The sequence below is a fragment of the Sceloporus undulatus genome, chromosome 2, assembly GCF_019175285.1.
Source record: "Sceloporus undulatus isolate JIND9_A2432 ecotype Alabama chromosome 2, SceUnd_v1.1, whole genome shotgun sequence".
NCBI classification, from domain to species: Eukaryota; Metazoa; Chordata; class Lepidosauria; order Squamata; family Phrynosomatidae; genus Sceloporus; species Sceloporus undulatus.
Genome location: NC_056523.1, coordinates 150,939,423 through 150,957,624, shown reverse-complemented (window position 1 = coordinate 150,957,624; position 18,202 = coordinate 150,939,423). Strand labels below are relative to the sequence as shown.

Genomic DNA, 18,202 nt, shown 5'->3' with positions numbered 1-18,202 from the left:
AGGCTGACACATTTCCTTGCCTGGGCCTGAGGTTTTCTCTGGATACATGATTAGTGTATGCAACTTTCATAACAACTGGATGAGCTATGCATACTCTGGGACCTTCTCCCTATTCTCCCTATTGTGGTACCATGTCCATGATTCAAACCTGTATCCCTGCATGTAAAAGATGTACTTTTCATTCTCTTGAGGTCTGGTACTCTTGGCATCTATAAACAGGCCTCATCACAGGGTCAGAAGACATATGCCCCATTATATATCTGTTTTTTGGTTGTGTGCTTATAAACCTGTCCAGTACAGCTTGCAGTGTGGATCTGAGTCCCTTAAATTCCCTCTTTATTGGTCCTGGCAAAATACAACCAGGGCTTGAGTTCATGTCTCTTGTTTCCCAGCTCCTTTGGACTACAGAACAAACCACTGAACATGTAATTGTCAGCGTATATCTGTTGTTTCCTTTGTTGTATGTCCCACCTCAGTTCCTGGGCAATGGCAGCATTTCATCCAATGCAGGCATTGCCACCACTTTCCCACCAATTTCATATGTTTTGTTTTTACTTAATTTTTTTAAAATCGCCTCAATTTTATATGTTCTATTTAGGTGTTCCTTCCTGTCCTCTCTCCAGCAAATAACACAATGAAAATAGCAGCCAGCACAAGCCACTTCCATCAGCGTAACTGGTGTACACAATTTTTCTGTCTAAAACAATACATATCATCCAGCTGACTATAAACACTTAGGCACCGTTTCATTTTAATGTGGTGAAAACAACATACTTAACTGCTGCTGAAATCAGTGGGGTATAAAAATTCTTAATCCTGCATGAACCAAGCTCAGTGTATCATTTTGTAAGCCTTAACATGCCATTGTTGTTATGTGCTTTAAAGTTAACTCAGACTTAAAGCAACCTTATCCTAATACATTCAGCCATCCTTATCCACGGATTTTTTTATCCGTGGATTCCAGCATCCACAGCTTGAAAATATTTTTTAATTATAAACATAATGGAAACATAATTATAAATACACTATAAGGGAAAAGACCTAGGTGGTTGGAAGTTATGTGTGACTCTTTGATGTTGTATGTCTTTTAGTATAAATGGTCAAGAAGTAATTTGTAGAGGGTAGTGTTATGTTATGATTTTGTTGGTTGTGTTTATGTTGTATATGTCTGTGAAAATCATAATAAAAATATTTTTTTAAAAAATAAAATATTTTTTAAAAGTAGAAATTCCAAATAGAAAACCTTGATTTTCCATTTTGTATAAGGAGCACCATTTTGCTATGCCATTGTATTTAATGCATCCACAAATGTTGTTATCCACGGGGGGGACCTAACTCCAGCGGATAACAAGGACCCAATGTATATTCTTGGCATGTTTTATTCAGCATTTGCCTCTGCCTTCTTCTAAGGCTATGAAAGAGTGATTTGTCCAGGACTTTGCTTATCCTGAAGACATCAGATCCTATCTGATCTTGGAAGCTAAGCAAGCTCAGCCCTGGTTAGAATTTGAATGGGGGACCACCAACAAATATCTAGGCTTTATTTCAGAGGAAGGAACTGCTGAAATCACCCCTGAGTATTTCGTGCCTGAGAAAACCATATGAAATTCATAGGGATGCCAATTTTAAAGCACAGATACACACATACACATAGTGGGTTTCCAGAGTCCTACACCATCACCAGCCACACCACACCATGCAAATTGACATGGGTGAATGGTGACCCTAGTGTAGGGTTTTCCTGGCAAGATTTATTCAGAAGAGGTTTGTCATTGCCTTCCTCTGAGGCTGAGTGTATGTGATTTGCCCATGGACACCCAGGGGGCTTCCATGGCTGAGTAAGGATTCAAATCCTGGTCTGCCAGTGTCATAATCCAACACTCAAACTACGATACCACAATGGCTCTCTTACACTCTCTTTCACTATCAACCACACTAGGAAATTTTTACACACAAGGGAAACTGCAGTGAAAGAGGATGAAACTTGTGCCACATCGAGTTGCTTTGAAGAAACATCACATATGGATGGAGGTTAAATAGCAATTAAATTATATGTGGATTTAAATTAAAAGATTCACAGATACATTGGGACTATTTCTGAACATTCACTGACCTTTTGGTTAAGTACTATAATCTTGCCTTGCATTTTCGAGGAAACTGATAACAGCTGAAAGGAGAATAAATTTACACTTCGTTGCCCTAAAATGACAAATTAGTAAGAACAAAAAAGAAAAAGAGCAGAACTAGAAACTCCTACAAGATTCAGAGCTGTTTAAGATTTGTAGAATTGTTTCTTTCGGGTAGAGAAAACAAATGAAACAAAGTTCAATAATTCTATGAGAAGGAATAACCTTGTCATATGAGTTACTAACTATGGCTTGATGTCAGTGCACAATTTGATATAGCTGGCCCTCTGGATCCACAGATTCAACCATCCATGCCTTGAAAATATTCCCAAAAATAATTCCAAAAAACTAAAATATGATTTTGCCATTTTATATAAGAGACATCATTTTACTATCCCATTGCATATCATTGAACTTGAGCATCTGTGGATTTTGGTAACCACAGGGACAGAGCAGGTTCTGGAACCCAAGGCCCACTGTACTTGCTTCTTTGGTTGTTGCTGACAGACTGAACGGGGGGGGGGGGGGGTCTGAGATATATATAATATTGAATATAGATATTTTAATGTGTTGCGAGCCGCTTTGATTGTCTTGTCACAGAAACACGGGATAAAAATAAAAGGTTTATTACCGGTATTATTATTATTATTATTATTATTATTATAAACAAAGGGGAGGGGGAGACTTTGGAGAAAGAGCCTTTTCTCTTGCTGCACCCCACTTACAAAACATTCTCCTCTGGGAAGCTTCCCTGCATCCACACCACAGAAACAATCCAGTCTGACACTGCTTTAACAGTCATAGCTCCATCCTGTATACTTTGTATACTGTGTACATCCTATACTTTGTTGTGGCAGCATAACACTGACAGAGAAGGCTAAACATCTCGCAACACTACCATTCCCAGAATTCCACAGCACTGAGCCATGGCAGTTAAAGTGGCATCAAACTGACATCGTCCTGGACGATGAGTTATAGAAAATATTTTTAGACTGGTTATTCTTTATTACTGCATTTAGCCTGGTTGTATCTTTTGGCCCATTTTGTTTGTTTTATTTTTCTGGCAATGTTGTTGTTGTTTTAGACTGCTATCATCTTGCTTAACCACACTGCAAATGCAGAAGGGCAGTGTAAAAACATCTTCAGTAAAACAACTGCTGCTGGATTTTTAATCATGAGAGCAAGATTCAGTAAGGGACACACTATAGCAGCTTTCATAATATAACACAGCGGCCCAGTGGCTCAGTGTGATGCAGAGGTTTGAAAGTTGGACCAGGAGCCTGGGAGACCAGAGGCTCTCAGCCTTAGAGGAAGCCAATGGCATAACTCCTCTGAACAGTTCTTGCCAGGAAAATCCTATGAGAGGAAACCCTGTGAGAGGGTTTTCTTGAGATGTCATAGGTCAAGAATCAACTTGAGAGCGCATAGGAAGGACCAGTGTTGTATCGTTTGAAATGTTTCAAATACCTCTTTTTAATTGCATTCGTATTCTTTTAATAAGCAAGCTATTTTAATATTGTAACAATTTACTTCTGCTTTTTTTTCTATGTTTTTAATTGTATTGTTCTTTTAATGCTCTGAGCCGCTCTGGTCCCAGTTCTGGTGAAAGAGCGGGATATAAATACATACGCTAAATAAATCGGAATAACAGTAATGGCACGGAAATGAATACAGTTTGTGATGAGGGCACACACAGTCCAAGCAGCTGCACAAACACACCGTGCAACTGGACGGGGAAAGCACAGCAGCGGAGTTTTCACCAACAACTGAAATAAGCTACAAAAGTCCACTGTTTGGCCATCAGAACAAAAGGTGAGAACTCAAAACTTTGGGGAAAACCCCTTTTTGCTTAACCCAAAAGGGATGCAATCATACTGCAGAAATAGTCCAGTCTGACACCACTTTAACTGCCATTGCTCAATGCTATGGAATCCTGGGAACTGTAGTTTGCTGTGGCACCAGGACTCTCTGACACAGAAGGTTATATATCTCACAGAAATACAATTTCCACAATTCCATAGCCTTGATCCATGGCAGTTTGTGATCCAAAACACACTCAGTTTGAGGCAGCTTTAACTGCCCTGACTCAATGCTAGGGAATTCTGGGAAATGTGGTGTTGTGAGACATTTACCCTTCTCTGTCAGAGAGTTCTCTGGTGCCACAATACACTACAACCCCCAGGGTTCCCTAGCACTGAGCCAAGGCAGTGAAAGCAGTCTCGGTTATTCCTGCAGTGTGTTTTGGCCCAAAGTGGTGCCAAACCAGATTATGTCAGCTGTGTAGATGATGCAGCCTCAGTCTCATTCAAAGTGCTGCACCCCAATGAATGAACTCAACCCTGTGCCACGTTGCAAAAGACGAGGCACTCACTCAAAAGAAAGGGAGGCTGCTTCAGACTGGAATGCATCAATGTATGCACCGGCCAAGATCTCTAAAAACAACTCCAACCAGCTGCAAATCATCTGAATTAATTCCCATTGTCATTTATTTTTTTAATTTTTATTTTATAATTAATAAATTCCTAAACTGCTATGGACCATCTAGGATGCAGTAGTTGCAAAAGAGCATTGCACCCTAGTAGGTCATGCAATGGCGCCTGCAACTGAATGCACCTCCAGCGTTAGCATTGTTATAAAAGGCAACTCACTAAACATGCACCACTCCTGGGACCACCCAGGCGCGCGCCCCGCTTCCAGCAGCAGCAGCAGCCACTTCCTGGTTTCCCCGAGGCACGTGTCACTCAAACAGCCGCTGCCACGCCCACTAGGCAGCAGCAGCCACTCACCGAGCAGCCGGGAGCTGAGAGAATACATTCTGCGGTGCACGGCTCTTCGGGTTGGAGAAAGTGGCGCGGGAGGGCACAACTGCAACAAAATGTCCATATTTTAGCACTATTTCTAAGGCTGCATCATCCGCACTGCAGGAATAACCCAGTTTGACACCGCTTTAACTGCCATAGCCATCCTTGCTTGCTATTTTAAAGTGATTTTCATTTGTATTTATAGTGTTGGCATTTTAGTGTAAAGCAAAGGATAAGGGATGTGTAATTTTTAAATATGTATGTATTATGTGTGTATTTATTTATATATTCTGTTGTAATCCGTCTTGATCATTCTGGAAAGGCGGAATACAAAAATAATCTATTATTATTATTATTATTATTATTATTATTATGGGATTTGTAGTTTGTTGCGGCGCCAGACCAGATGTCCTAAACTGCAAAGGAGGAGAAGGCACTGCAAAATGTAGGGCATGCAAAGAAAAATGTAGGACCTTTACACACAAAAACAGTAATAGTAGTAATATAACTCCATTTTGTGTGTCTCCTTTACAGCTGTATTACATCATCATCATCATTATTATATTTATTTAGATCCTGCACTTATTTATTTATATTTTATTTATATTTATTTATAATATTATTTATTATTATTATTTTATCCTGCACTTATTTATTTATATTTTAATATTTATTATTATTATTATTATTTAGATCCTGCATTTATTTATTTATATTTTATTTATTCATATTTATAATATTTATTATTTATTATTATTATTTATATCCTGTACTTATGTATTTATATTTTATTTATATTTATTTATAATATTTATTATTATTATTATTTAGATTCTGCACTTATTTATTTATATTTATTTATATTTTAATATTTATTATTTATATCCTGCACTCATTTATTTATATTTATTTAAATTTTCTATTTATATTTCTAAATTTCTATATATTTCTATTTATTTATTTATTTATTTATTTTTATATTCCAAAATTGGGAAAACTCAGGATGCCTCTCAATATTTAAAAAACCAAAAAACAGTACAGTTAAAAGCATACAAAAATAATACATTAAAACAGAATTAAATTACGACATGAAAACAATTTGGATGTTAAAAGTATAAACAACAGTTTTTAAAGTTTTTAAAAAGTGTAGTAAAACATTATTATAACACCCCATTCGATAGTTCTGCCTCCCACTGATTATCAGACACACAGTACAGTACTGTGCTTTGTTTTTTGGCTGCATATAGTGCTGGAGAAGAGTGCTGAGGATCCCACGGACAGCCAAAAAGAGCAGATCAAGCCAGAAACCTCCCTGGAAGCCATGATGAACAAACTTAAGCTGTCGTACTTTGGCCACACCATGAGAAGGAAGGATTCATTGGAAAAGACAACGATGCTAGAAAAAGTGGAGGGAAGGTGGAGGAGAGGAAGGCCACATGCTAGATGGATGGACTCTATTAAGGAGGTCATGGGTATGACTTTGCAAGACCTAAACAGAGCAGTGGAGGACAGAGGGTCTTGGAGATGTCTCATCCACAGGGTCACCATGGGTCTTTTTACATCCCTCCCTGAGAAATGTCTCTGCCAGTGGCATTACTAGGGTTGGCATCACCGGATGGGTTGACTCTGTAGTGTTTGTTATTGACTTCCTCCCATATCACATCCTTGTTTTGTTTTTTTGGTTTTTTGTACTTTTGTTGTGTGCCTTCAAGTTGTTTCCGACTTATGGCAACCCTAAGGAGAACCTCTCATGGGGTTTTCTTGGCAAGTTGCTTCAGAGGAGGTTTGCCATTGCCATCCTCTGAGGCTGAGAGAGTGTTTAATTGCCCAAGGTCACCCAGTGGATTTCCAAGGCCGAGCTGGGATATGAACCCTGATCTCCAAGGTCATAGTCCAATGCTCAAACTACTACACCACACTGGCTTTCAAAAAACTACAAATCCCAGAATTCTGTAACATTAAACCATGAAGCGGTGTCAAAATGTATTATTTCTGCAGTGCACATGCAGCCTAAGAAATTATTTCCACCTCCTTCTAATTAGCAGGTACAGTGCCGCTCTTTCTTTTCTAACTGCATTCCTCTTTTTTTGGGGGGGGGGCATTCCTGTCTAACAATGTTCCTGGCTATCTTTCTATGCTTCTAAAGGGCATGCAAAACAAGAGCACTGACTGTTTTTATCTAGACTTCAATCAAGAGGGTTTGAGAGCCTGTGTAGTCTAGTGGTTTGAATGTTGGATTAAGACTATGAAGACCAGGGTTCGAATCACTGCTCAGCCATGGAAACCCACTGGGTGACATTGGGCAAGTTTTCCAAGAAGTAGCCGTGTTAGACTCTTGCAGCATAAAAACAAGGAGGGAGAGAAAGGTGGCAGCACCTTTAAGACTATTTTTTATTTTAGCGTGAGTTTTCGTGCACTTCTTCAAGTATAACATATATTTATACTGTTGTGGGAATGGGACAGAATGTAATAGGATCCAGAAAGATGCAAATCATGTCCCTTGTCACACTCTCTCTACCTCAGCAAATCCTCTCGGAACAAATTTTGGAAAAAAAACCTTGACAGGGTCACCATAAGTCAGAAATAATTTGAGGGCACACAACGAGATGGTTTCTTTTTTCCTAGGGTACCAAGCAATCATTAGCATAGCAACACTATGTGGTTACATCATCAGCCAGCACTTCTGCAGGTAGTTATTTCATTAGTCTTGAGCTTCACATACCAGTATTGCAAACCATAATTTTTCATGCAGTTGTCTCTGTGTCTAGACAATCTATAAGAATCCTACAAGAATAGTGAGTGCTTCATGCATCCAATCAAGTGAACTTTGATACAAAAAAAGTATGATTCTCCTTCAGCTTCCAAAAACAAAGAGTTCATTTGATCAGATCTTCTACAGATGACCAGCATCTTCCAAAATTAAAGTAGTTGCCTGAAAAATAAAATGCTTAAGTAGGTGTTGTTGTTGTATAATACTTGGAGCATCAAATTAGGGTTTGAATCCCAACTCGGCCATAGAAACCAACAGTGATCCTGGTGAAATCAAGTTCAGAGGAAGGCAATGGCAAATCTCTAGAAAACCCTACAATTGGGTCACCAAAAGCCTAGGTCTACTTGAAGGTACATAACATGGGAGCTAGTGTGCTATAGTGGTTTGAGTGTTGGACTAAGATTTAAAAGTGACATATACAAGAAATGGGGGGGAAAAAAGGGAAATCACAGAAGATAAATTCACACGAATAGCCAGCACATGTAAGGGGAAAGTCAGTAAAGCTAAAGTGCAGCACTGTAGCAACCCCACTGGCAAAACCACGGGGTCGTGACCCTCTCTCAGGATAGCAATGCTCATCAAGATTGAGATGTGGCAGTTCTGCTGGCAAACCACAGGACTGTGACCCTCTCTCAAGATAACAATGCTTTATCCATAATCAGATAGATAAGTCCATGCTGACTTAGCTGGTCTTCACATCCTGCTTCCACTGCTTTAAAGAGCACGTAGTAAGCGTACGCTGGTCACACAACCTAGCAAATGATTGTAAGACCAACAGTGGACTAATGTAAGCAAGATGACAATAAAAAGCCCAGCCAAAAACCTGGCTGGAAGGAGGCTTGTGAACCCCACTCTCGTCTCTGTGTCTCCTTGCCGCGACACAGCACATGCTTGCCAATGAGGTTAAAAACAATAAAAAGGGCTTTTTTTGTTATATCCACAGCAAAAGGAAGAACAAAAAAATAGTAGGGCTGCTGCATGGAGAAGAAGGAGAAATACTAACAGGAGACAGAGAAAGGTCATCTGTCGAGCCCCTTAGTTAAATAGCCAGTATGATTCTAGGCTGCATGAATAGGAGTGTAGTGTCTAGATTGAGGGAAGTAACAGTGCCACTATATTCTGCTTTGTTCACCTGGAATGCTTTGTCCAGTTCTGGGCAGAATTTGAGAAGGATGTTTACAAGCTGGAGCATGTTCAGAGGAGGGCGACCAAAATGGTGAGAGGTCTGAAAACCATGCCCTATGAGGAGGGGCTTACCCAGCTAGGTATGTTTAGCCTGGGCCTGTTACAGACTGCCAAAATAAAGCTGCTTCGGGTCTCTTTGGAGGTATGCTGCTTAAATGATGCATGCATCCTAAGAATCCGGAAGCTGCATCAAAGCTGCACTCCAGTGCTTAGGAATGGAGTGTGGCTTTGGCGCGACCTCCAGACTCTTAGGACCCAAGCATAATTTAAATAGCATACCTCCAAAGAGACCCGAAGCAGCTTTATTCTGGCAGTCTGTAACAGGCCAAAGTGTTTAAATATTTGAAGAAATGTCATAAGCAGGATGAAGCAAGCTTCTTTTCTTCTGCTCCAGAGATTAGGACCCAGCGCAATGGATTCAAACTACAGGAAAAGAGATTCCACCTAAGCATTAGAAAGCATTTCCTGATGGTAGGAGCTGTTTGACAGTGGAATACACTCCCTCAGAGAGTGGTGGAATCTTCCACTTCCAAGGTTTTTAAAAAGAGGCTGGATAACCATCTCTCCTCAGGGATGCAGTGATTGTGTCTTCCTTCCTGGCAAAGGGTTGGACTGGATGACCCTTGAGGTCTCTTCCAACTCTATGATTCTATGATTAGGACTCTGGTAGGCCAAGGTCTAAAACCCCACTCAACCATGGAAATCTGCTGGGTGACTTTGAGCAAATTTAATTTTCATTCTTGGAAGGCATTGAAATAAATCTTGCCAAAAAAAAAAAAAAACACCCTAGAATAGACTCATCGTAAGTTGGAGTTGACTTGAAGGCACATAGCAATAACAGATGTATAATCTAGATGTTCTTTCATACCTTGATCAGTAGGAACATGACTTTCATCCTCGTCTGACAGGTATCTGTTTAGCTGGCTTTATGTCATGATTTTGCCTAAGGGTTTTTGCTAGTCCTGCTTTCTTATCTCTGCGTGTGTCCATATGTTTTTATTCTATGACATTCTTTTATATATATACTTAGGTCAGGGTCACCAACAAGTGTTTATTCTGTACTCAATAAGTTTTGAATAAGTTTGATTGAATTACATTTTACCTTAGCACCACTTGGCACCTTCCTGATTAACATTTGTTTTCACATTAATTTTGGGCTCTCACCCCAGAGCTTCTTTGAAATGTTTGTAGAACAGGCTTTAGCTACCACAGAGTTAGTTGTTAATTCCAGAGTTAGTTATTAAACCATTTCACACATCTTTTTAACATCATTAACATTTTGCCAGTGAATGACCAAGCATTTTCAGTGAACTTCTCATTTGAGAACTCACATTGGTTGGAAGGAAGTGAGCTACATCATTCACTGGCCTTCTCACCAGTGAAAAAATGGGAGACATGTAGAAGAGTCACTACTCTTCCGCTTTTGTTTTACGACCTCCTTTTGGTAACAATTGCTTTGTTGATGGTAGTCGTGTTATTTGCCATCAAGTCAGCTCCAAATTATTGCAGTCCAATGCACAAGAGATCTGTAAGAGCCCTCTCCATGTCTTGCAAATTCAGGGTTCAAACTATAATGTGATGTTCATCTTTTGCAACTACTTTCCACTTTGCGAAGATGTCAAGACATCTCATGACATGGATCGCCTCAATTTAATCATTTTGGCTCCAAGTGAAAGTGCAGGCTTAAAGTGTTTTAGGACTCATTTACTTTTCTTTTTGGCTATTCATATCTTCAGAACTCACCTCCAGCACCTAATTTCACATAAGTTCATCTTCTTCCTCTTTGCTATCTTCACTGTCCAACTTTCACAAACATACACAGAAATCAGAATTACAATTAATTACATAGACAATCCTAACTTTGCATATCTTTACACTGGAGGATCTCGTCTCATTCCTTCAAGGCTGCCCTTCCAGTTCTTAATGTTCTTCCTACTTCTTGACTATACTCTGCATGAGTCAGCCACGTGCTCTCAAGTCATTTTCGACTTACAGTGATTCTAAGGCAACCCTATCACAGGGTTTTCTGGGGTTGAGAGTGTGTGACTCATCCAAGGTCACCCAGTGCATTTCCACATCTGAGTGGGAAATCGAACCATGAACTCCAGAGTCATTGTCCTGCACTGCAGCAACACACTAGCTCTTGCCTATCAACTACTATTGATAATAAATATCCTGATCTGATCAAATGAACTCTAGTCAACAAAACCTTACATAATAATAAACTGTCAAGTTGTTTCTATCTGCAGAAGTTATTGCTCTCTCCCTATAGTGGAAATGGTTTTTAATTAAAAAAGTATGTCAGGCTGGGGGAGCAGGGCATTCAGATAACTAAATTTAAAGATGCATAAGGACAATCTATCATTAATAATTATGTAGAAGGGGACATTTCACCTGATGTAGCTTTTCTCGCTCCTGAGGGATGGAAGGGAAAAGATTAAGTATAAGGCAGTTAATTGTGATACATGGTTTATAATTTTGAAAAATGCCAATGAAAGTGCTGATAAAAGCCCCTTCCTCTAGATTCTTGCTGAGTGGGAAGGTCTTGGGTGTATTTTCAGGGGACGAGGAAAAACTGGTTCATTTTACATCTACTACTTGTTTCCACAAAAGACCAACTAGAAAAACTGGAAACCAGCAAGAATCTATCAGATCATATACCACAAAAGTAACTGGACTACTCTTTCACTTTCAAAGTTGACATTTTTTTCCCCTGTCAGAAACCTGGTGCTTATAAAAGCAGCATAACAAGAAAAACCCAATAGATACAGCTCTCCTCAATGTTACACCTCAAACTATTGAAGCTACACCTGTTGGATTTCTCCAGATATTCTATTTTTGAAAACAGAAAAGGCCATTTGACGGGAGGAGTAAAAACCTTCCTTGAGCCAGTTGCTGATTCCATCACAAATGGAACAGTGACTCTTCTGACCTCCGAAACAGTGTTTGACTGTTCACAATTTTTCCTATAGCTAGAGAGCACTGGGGAACCATGGATGTTTGTTTTAAAAGAGAGCTACATGGGTCCCAGAATAAGCAACAGTATTTAAAGACAGCATTCTTAAACATGTTTACCAGGAAATACATCCCACAGAACACAGTGGGATTTTTACATGCAAATAGCTACATGAAATGCCTGAACAAAATCGGGCCAAAGGTATTTAGGGGAGAGATCCATCTGATTTCAGAAGAACTGCTGTTTTAGTCTGATAACGTGAAGGTTGTCAAAGAGATTTATGGCATAAAGCTTTGTGAAGTACCACCCACTAGTATGCCAGTAGTGGCACAGGTCCTATATTTCCCTTGGCTGCTCTCTTCCCCCAAATGCAAGACTTAATGGAAAAGGTGGTTCACCTTCTTACCCATCATTCTCCTGGTTTCTACATGCTCCTATAATATGCATGATTCGCTGCATTAGCTGTTCTGCTGCCACATTGCGTTAATGCACTGTCCATCAGTAAGAGGCCACATTTATTGATCGTCCATTAAGGGAAGTGTAATATGGCTGATCCTGGTTGAGTCAATTGACCCAGAGAGTCAGTACCACAAGCCCTGCTTAATAATTCAATATTTGTTGCACTAACGTCCCTTTTGTCTGTGATTCATGTGATCTATCTAACAACACTCACTTAACCCTCATGTTCCCACATCAGCAAACACCAACCTGGAGTTGTTGTTTTCCTGTTGTTCATACATGAAAAAGAGGGCACTCGAATTAAACATTTTTGCTGAAATGAGTATATATGCTAGAAATCATATAGTGTGCCCTTGATATCTCCTGGGGTTTGGTTCCAGAATTGCCCATGGATACCAAAATGAATGTCAAGTCAATGGCTTAGTAAAACAGTGTACTTATATAAACTGGAAAAATTATGTTGGCTTTTGGGATATTTTAAAAATATTTTACAGCTGTAGATAGTTGAATCTGTGGATGCAGAATCTCTGGATATGGAGGCTGTGGAATAAGGTACAGTATATGGAATCATGTTCACAAGTGGCTGTTTCTGTCTGATGGACAACCTGCCTACCATTGTCGAGGCCCCCCATTCAACCTTAACAACAGTTCTGGGCTCCCAGCAGTGACATCTCAGTGACCAAAGCTGCAAACAATCCTATGAGACTTACCTGGGGTAACTGGGCTTCATTCTAAGTAGACATGGATTGGCTTGCATTGTAAATCAGAGCAAGCTTTACAAAATAGAAAACATTCTTACTAAAGTTGCTAATGAAGGCTGGAGATACTTGGACAGAATATAGATTAAATCATCAGTCAAGGATATTTTAATTGGCCTTGACCTTTTTTTTTAAGTGGCAATTTCAGCTGTTAGGGGCCTTCCAGGCACACAGAGCAGTTGCCCAGCATTTTCATTAAAACCAGCAACAGATTTGCTTCTTGGCGGCAAGCTCAACTAAAAACAAGGCCAAGCTTACATTAGACAGAATGAGGCAACTGCCTCAGGCACCAGTAAGTGGTAATGAGGTGTTGGAGGGCAGATCTGTGTAATGCCACAGACAGCCTGCCCTATATCCCCTAATGTAGTCTTCTGTCCTCAAGGCTATGGAAAGGATACTTGCTATCCCATCAGCAATTCTCTTTCCCAGTCCACTCAAGTTCTGTACACAGACCACGGCAGCTCCACTTTCTCCTCAGGCAACAGAAGCACCTGGACTAGCTCTAACTAAACATTACAGTAAATTTATATTTGCACTTAACACATAGGTGTTAAATATGCAAGTATCAGGGACGTAGCCAGGATTTTAGGAAGGGGGGGGGTCCAGACTAAGTGCCACCATTATAATGGGGCTTGGGTGCGGCGGCACAGCAGCACACACCATTCATTTTTCTAATGGAAGGGGGGCGGACCCCAAGATCCCCCTCTTGGCTATGTCCCTGCAAGTATGACTGTTTGACTTGAGCTAATTATTATTGGGATGAATGGATTTAACTCTTTTCTCCCCTAGTGTAGACCTGAGGAACACCCTCCTCGGGAGGGGCTGTTTGCAAATCTTCTCTTGACATCAAGGGTGGATGTTTCCTCAAAGAAAGTACCAACATGCCAGGAAGCATTTTCCTCAAGACACTGAGTAATACAAAGTATCCCCTATCCCATAGCAATCCTGAAAAAACATTGTGTTCTCCTATCCTCACTATTGCTATTTGCATTTTTTTTCTAAACTTGCAAATTAAATGTAAAGTTATGTATATATATTTAGCCCTGAGATTCCAAAGCAGAAGGAAGGGAAATTATCAAGCATCTGGTAACTCACAATACATGGACAGCTTTTTAGGAGAGGGTAACTCATCAGCCTCTTGCTATAGCAAACAGAAACACACAAATAGTTTTGAACATCTTAAAGACTAACAGATTCCTTGCCACATAAGCATTCAGCTTGGCTATCTGGGTTTGTTACTGCCTTGCTTCTGTGCCTTTAGCAACAATGTGTGTCCTTGTACTATAGCAGGTGCAGCTTTTTCTGTCACTTATCTTCATACCAAGGAGCACAGTTGTTGTTGCTGTTTGCTTTCAAGTCGTTTCTGACATGGCAACCTTAAGTCAAACCTATCACCAAGTTTTCTTAACAAGTTAACAAGCCTTCCTCTGAGGCTGAAAGGGTGTGATATGGCCAAATGGAGATTCAGTCTCTGGTCTCCAGAATCTTAATCCAACACTCAAACCACTACACCATGCTGGCTCTCAAGGAGGGGTTTATCTGATAACCTTCTGCATGTTAGATTCTTTTTAAAGCACAAAACTACTTAAAAACAGGTGTAGGGAGCTTGTAGCCATAAGAGGACTGCAGCTGTTATCATATCTAGCAAGTACAGCTAATGGTAAAGAATGATGGCAGTTGCAGTCCAGTTTCAGAACAGTCACATATCCCCCAACCCTTTCTTTTCATTTAAAAACACAGCAATCCTAGGCCCACTCAGATAAATGCAGCCCACTAGGTATGGATTGCAACCAGATCCTGAGAAAGGTTCCTTATTGCAGTAGTTGTCAAATCCTCAACCAGTATGCAAAGATGATGCAAGTTGTCATCCAAACACAATGCTTAGAAGCTCTCGTTGTGGCTCTCTGGCTGCCTGACACACATACAGCTCTCTCATTTTTTAATCTTACTAAAATAGGTGGTTTAATTAATTAATCTCTTGTGGGCTGCTGCATGTGGCTGGTGTCAGAACAATTTGTGCCAGTTTGTCTAAATCTCTGCCTGTTCTGTTAGAAGCCTTATCTCAGATCTTGACATGATAATAGTATGTGTTGTGGTTGGCCACTAGAGAGAACAAGTTGCTCTTTCACTCCCTCTCCAAACACAGAGGTGCTCTGTGACTAAGCCTTGACACTGAGAAGAGGTTCCAGGACCAGATGAGTCTTGGCTTCCTTTAAATTTGTAGTGCTGCAGAGTTCGATTTATGTGGAAGTCAGCACCATTAATCCCAATGTCCAGAACTGGGCTGCAATTAAGCTCTGGGTAGTTGATTCTTTAACAGGTTGGAAAGAATTTTCTGTCACACACATTCTTCCTAGTGGCTGAACCAAATCAATTGGAAGAATGAGATAAGAAGCCAAAAGCTTAAGATAAGCAATTCAAAGCACAATAAGCCAGGGAGGAGACAACTCTAACTGGAGACTAAGAACCGCACATGGGCAGCAATACAAAGAGCCAGCCTTTCTTTCTGGCGGCAGTGTAGCACAGCTCACTCACTGGGTAAAAGCTTCAGCACCTTTTCATTGGCAAGGGATGGATTTTTTCCCAGCCACAAAACGTTGTGTGTTATCCTGCCATAATGCAAAGGATTTGGGGGTGACTTGAGTGGACTATTAGGAATCATTAGCTTTAGAAGAGCACCAATGGCAACCGTACATTTATAGTACAATATAGTTGGACAAAATATATGTAACAAGCTCCCAGGTCTTTGAAGAGAAGGAGAGCAAGAGTTCAAAGAATCAGTAGACGGTAGCTCGTTTGAGTGGCAAATTGGCACCCAGGTGCTAAATAGATCTTCTTGGAAATTGGGGATCAAACCAGCAGTGAAGATGGAAGATGTGTGTATTTATAGATGTGTCCCAGTCATGTAGAAATAGAAGGGGAGGAGTTATTTTTAATAACAAAGGGGACATATGAGTAAGAAATGCACGACCTTCTCTTTCTCTCCAGACCCCTTCTTCATAGGCTTTCTAGTTTGTTTTTCTTCTGAGTATTAGACATAAATATGTGTGAGTGGGGTCACAGAGAGAGGAACTGTGAAGAGAAGGGCATAACCTCCAGCTGTCCTGATTTAGCATGGGACAGTCCTGACTAATGTTGTGCTGTACCACTCTTTCAGCTGCTTTTAAATGCCCCAGCTTCTTTCTCCTCCTCCCACTTTCCCCTTTTGTCAGTAGTTTGCTTCAACTGCTGCAAACTGAGTTTAAAGTGAAATAGTACAGTCGCCCCTCCAAATCAGTGGACTTGAGATGCGTGGACTTGAAAATCGATGGAGGGGCGACTGCCATTAACACAAATGGGGCGCACGGCCCATTCAAGCCTATGGGGCTTGAATATGTGTGGGTTTTGGAACTTGCGGGGTGTGTGTGTGTCCAGAACGGATCCCCCGTGAGTTCCAAGGGCCAACTGTACTTTGCACTCAGTTGACTGAGCAGTGGAGGAGGCAAACTCTTGCTCTTCCCAGTATGCTCCAGAGAAAGTAAACTAAAGCATCATTTCCTAGCTTATGTGTTCCTCCTCATTAATAACCTTTGCCACCTTAACCACCTCTGATTTTGCTTGGCCACATGTGTCCCAGTTTTAATCTATGAAATGTTTGAGTGTATGGAAGATGTAGGGGGGAAGGAGTCTGCATTCTTCATTCCTGGGTCCCCCTTTTCCTGCTCAAAACAATTCCTTTTCATTTCTACGCCACTCCTCCCTCCCTTCAAATGTTTAGGTTTGTCACCATAAACAAATTCAAAGCTGGCTGAGAAATGGCACGCTGCAAATCTCAATTAGATTCTCTCCTTGATGAATGTGCAATGAGAAATTGGATCTAGCAGTCTTATTTCCAATTTTATTGCACTTAAATCTATAGGAGAAAAAAAGAGTCTTGTCAGTAAAACAAATTAGGTTCTTAGAAAAATGTAAATAATGAAAGTTGCTATTCCATGCTAACAATACTGATGTGAATTGTGAAACTCACTTAACATTCCCCCTTGATGTGTCTTTTCCTTCTATATGAGGCTCTGGGTTGCAAGATATTTTCTCCCACTGTGCTTATGGATCAGAGTGTGTGTTAGAAGTTATCATCACTGGGTAACTGTCAGGACCCATTGGTAGTCCCATGAGCCTCTTGGCTCTGCTGTTCTCGCTGTTGTTGCCTCCTACTTATCAGTTGACTCTAAGCCAGTGAACATGACAAGCTGCATCTAATGAAATGGACAGTATTCCACAAATGCTTGTGCCTAGTTAAGCTTCTTACTTTTTACATCTACAATTACCTTTATTTGGCTTCATCCATTTGCCCTCAAACCCAATAACAACAATCCTGACCATTGGAAGCTAAGCAGGGTCAGCTCTGGTTAGTACTTGGCTGGAAGACCGCCAATGAATACCAGATCCTGCTGGCTGTATTTCAGGAGAAAAAACTGGCAAAAACACCTCTGAGGATTCCTTGTTGAACAAAACCCTATGAAATTCAGGGGTCACCATATAAGCTGACCAGTGACTTGAAAGCAACACACAGAACAGAAGGCCACATACAAGTTTCTTGGTCTTCATGAAGTTCTTTGTTTAGATGTGGTCTCCAACAAACACTGGAGCAAACAAGTGTACCTAATCTGAGATCACATGGCACTGGAATTACACACAGGCAGACTCCATCCAACCATTTATATGACTTTATGAGATTGTGAGTTGCAGCAGGACTTCTTAAGTGTCTCCCAGCAAATGGGATGAATACTTACCCAACCAACAAATACCCTTTTAGTTTTGTTTCTTTCACTCTTGTGCCACAGTAAACATATTTTGCACCTTGGAGTGTTGGCAGTGTTGTATGCACTGAGTGGTAACAATCTCCACTGAATCCATTTCAATTCTAGGTTGTTCCACACAGCAAAATGTAGAAAGAGGATGAATAAATCTCTGAGGCAGTATAAAAATGGGCAAGGATTATCATCCTGTGGTCCCCCAGCATACAGCTATGCAGTGCTCAGGAAAATCTGAAAGAAAAAAAAAGAATATATTTGTGGTAGGCATGCTGGTACCAGATTATTTGAACTACAGCTCCCATGAATCCTCATTCAACATGGCCAATAGCCAGGGTGACCAGATGTCATAACCAC

General features: G+C 40.4%; 1 protein-coding gene across 5 annotated transcripts in view; it reads right to left on the bottom strand.

Annotated features, from left to right (window-relative positions):
• Window positions 1-18,202, bottom strand: part of SLC39A11 (solute carrier family 39 member 11) — a 450,881-nt gene that overhangs the window by 418,689 nt on the left and 13,990 nt on the right. For 2 of the 5 annotated variants that reach the window (XM_042452635.1, XM_042452638.1), the window contains exon 2: window positions 17,825-18,079. The gene's annotated coding sequence lies outside the window, so the exon portion shown is untranslated. Of the gene's footprint in view, window positions 1-2,113; window positions 2,168-4,774; window positions 4,858-17,824; window positions 18,080-18,202 lie in introns of those variants that run through there. The other 3 variants (XM_042452637.1, XM_042452639.1, XM_042452636.1) reach the window with 3 other exon arrangements.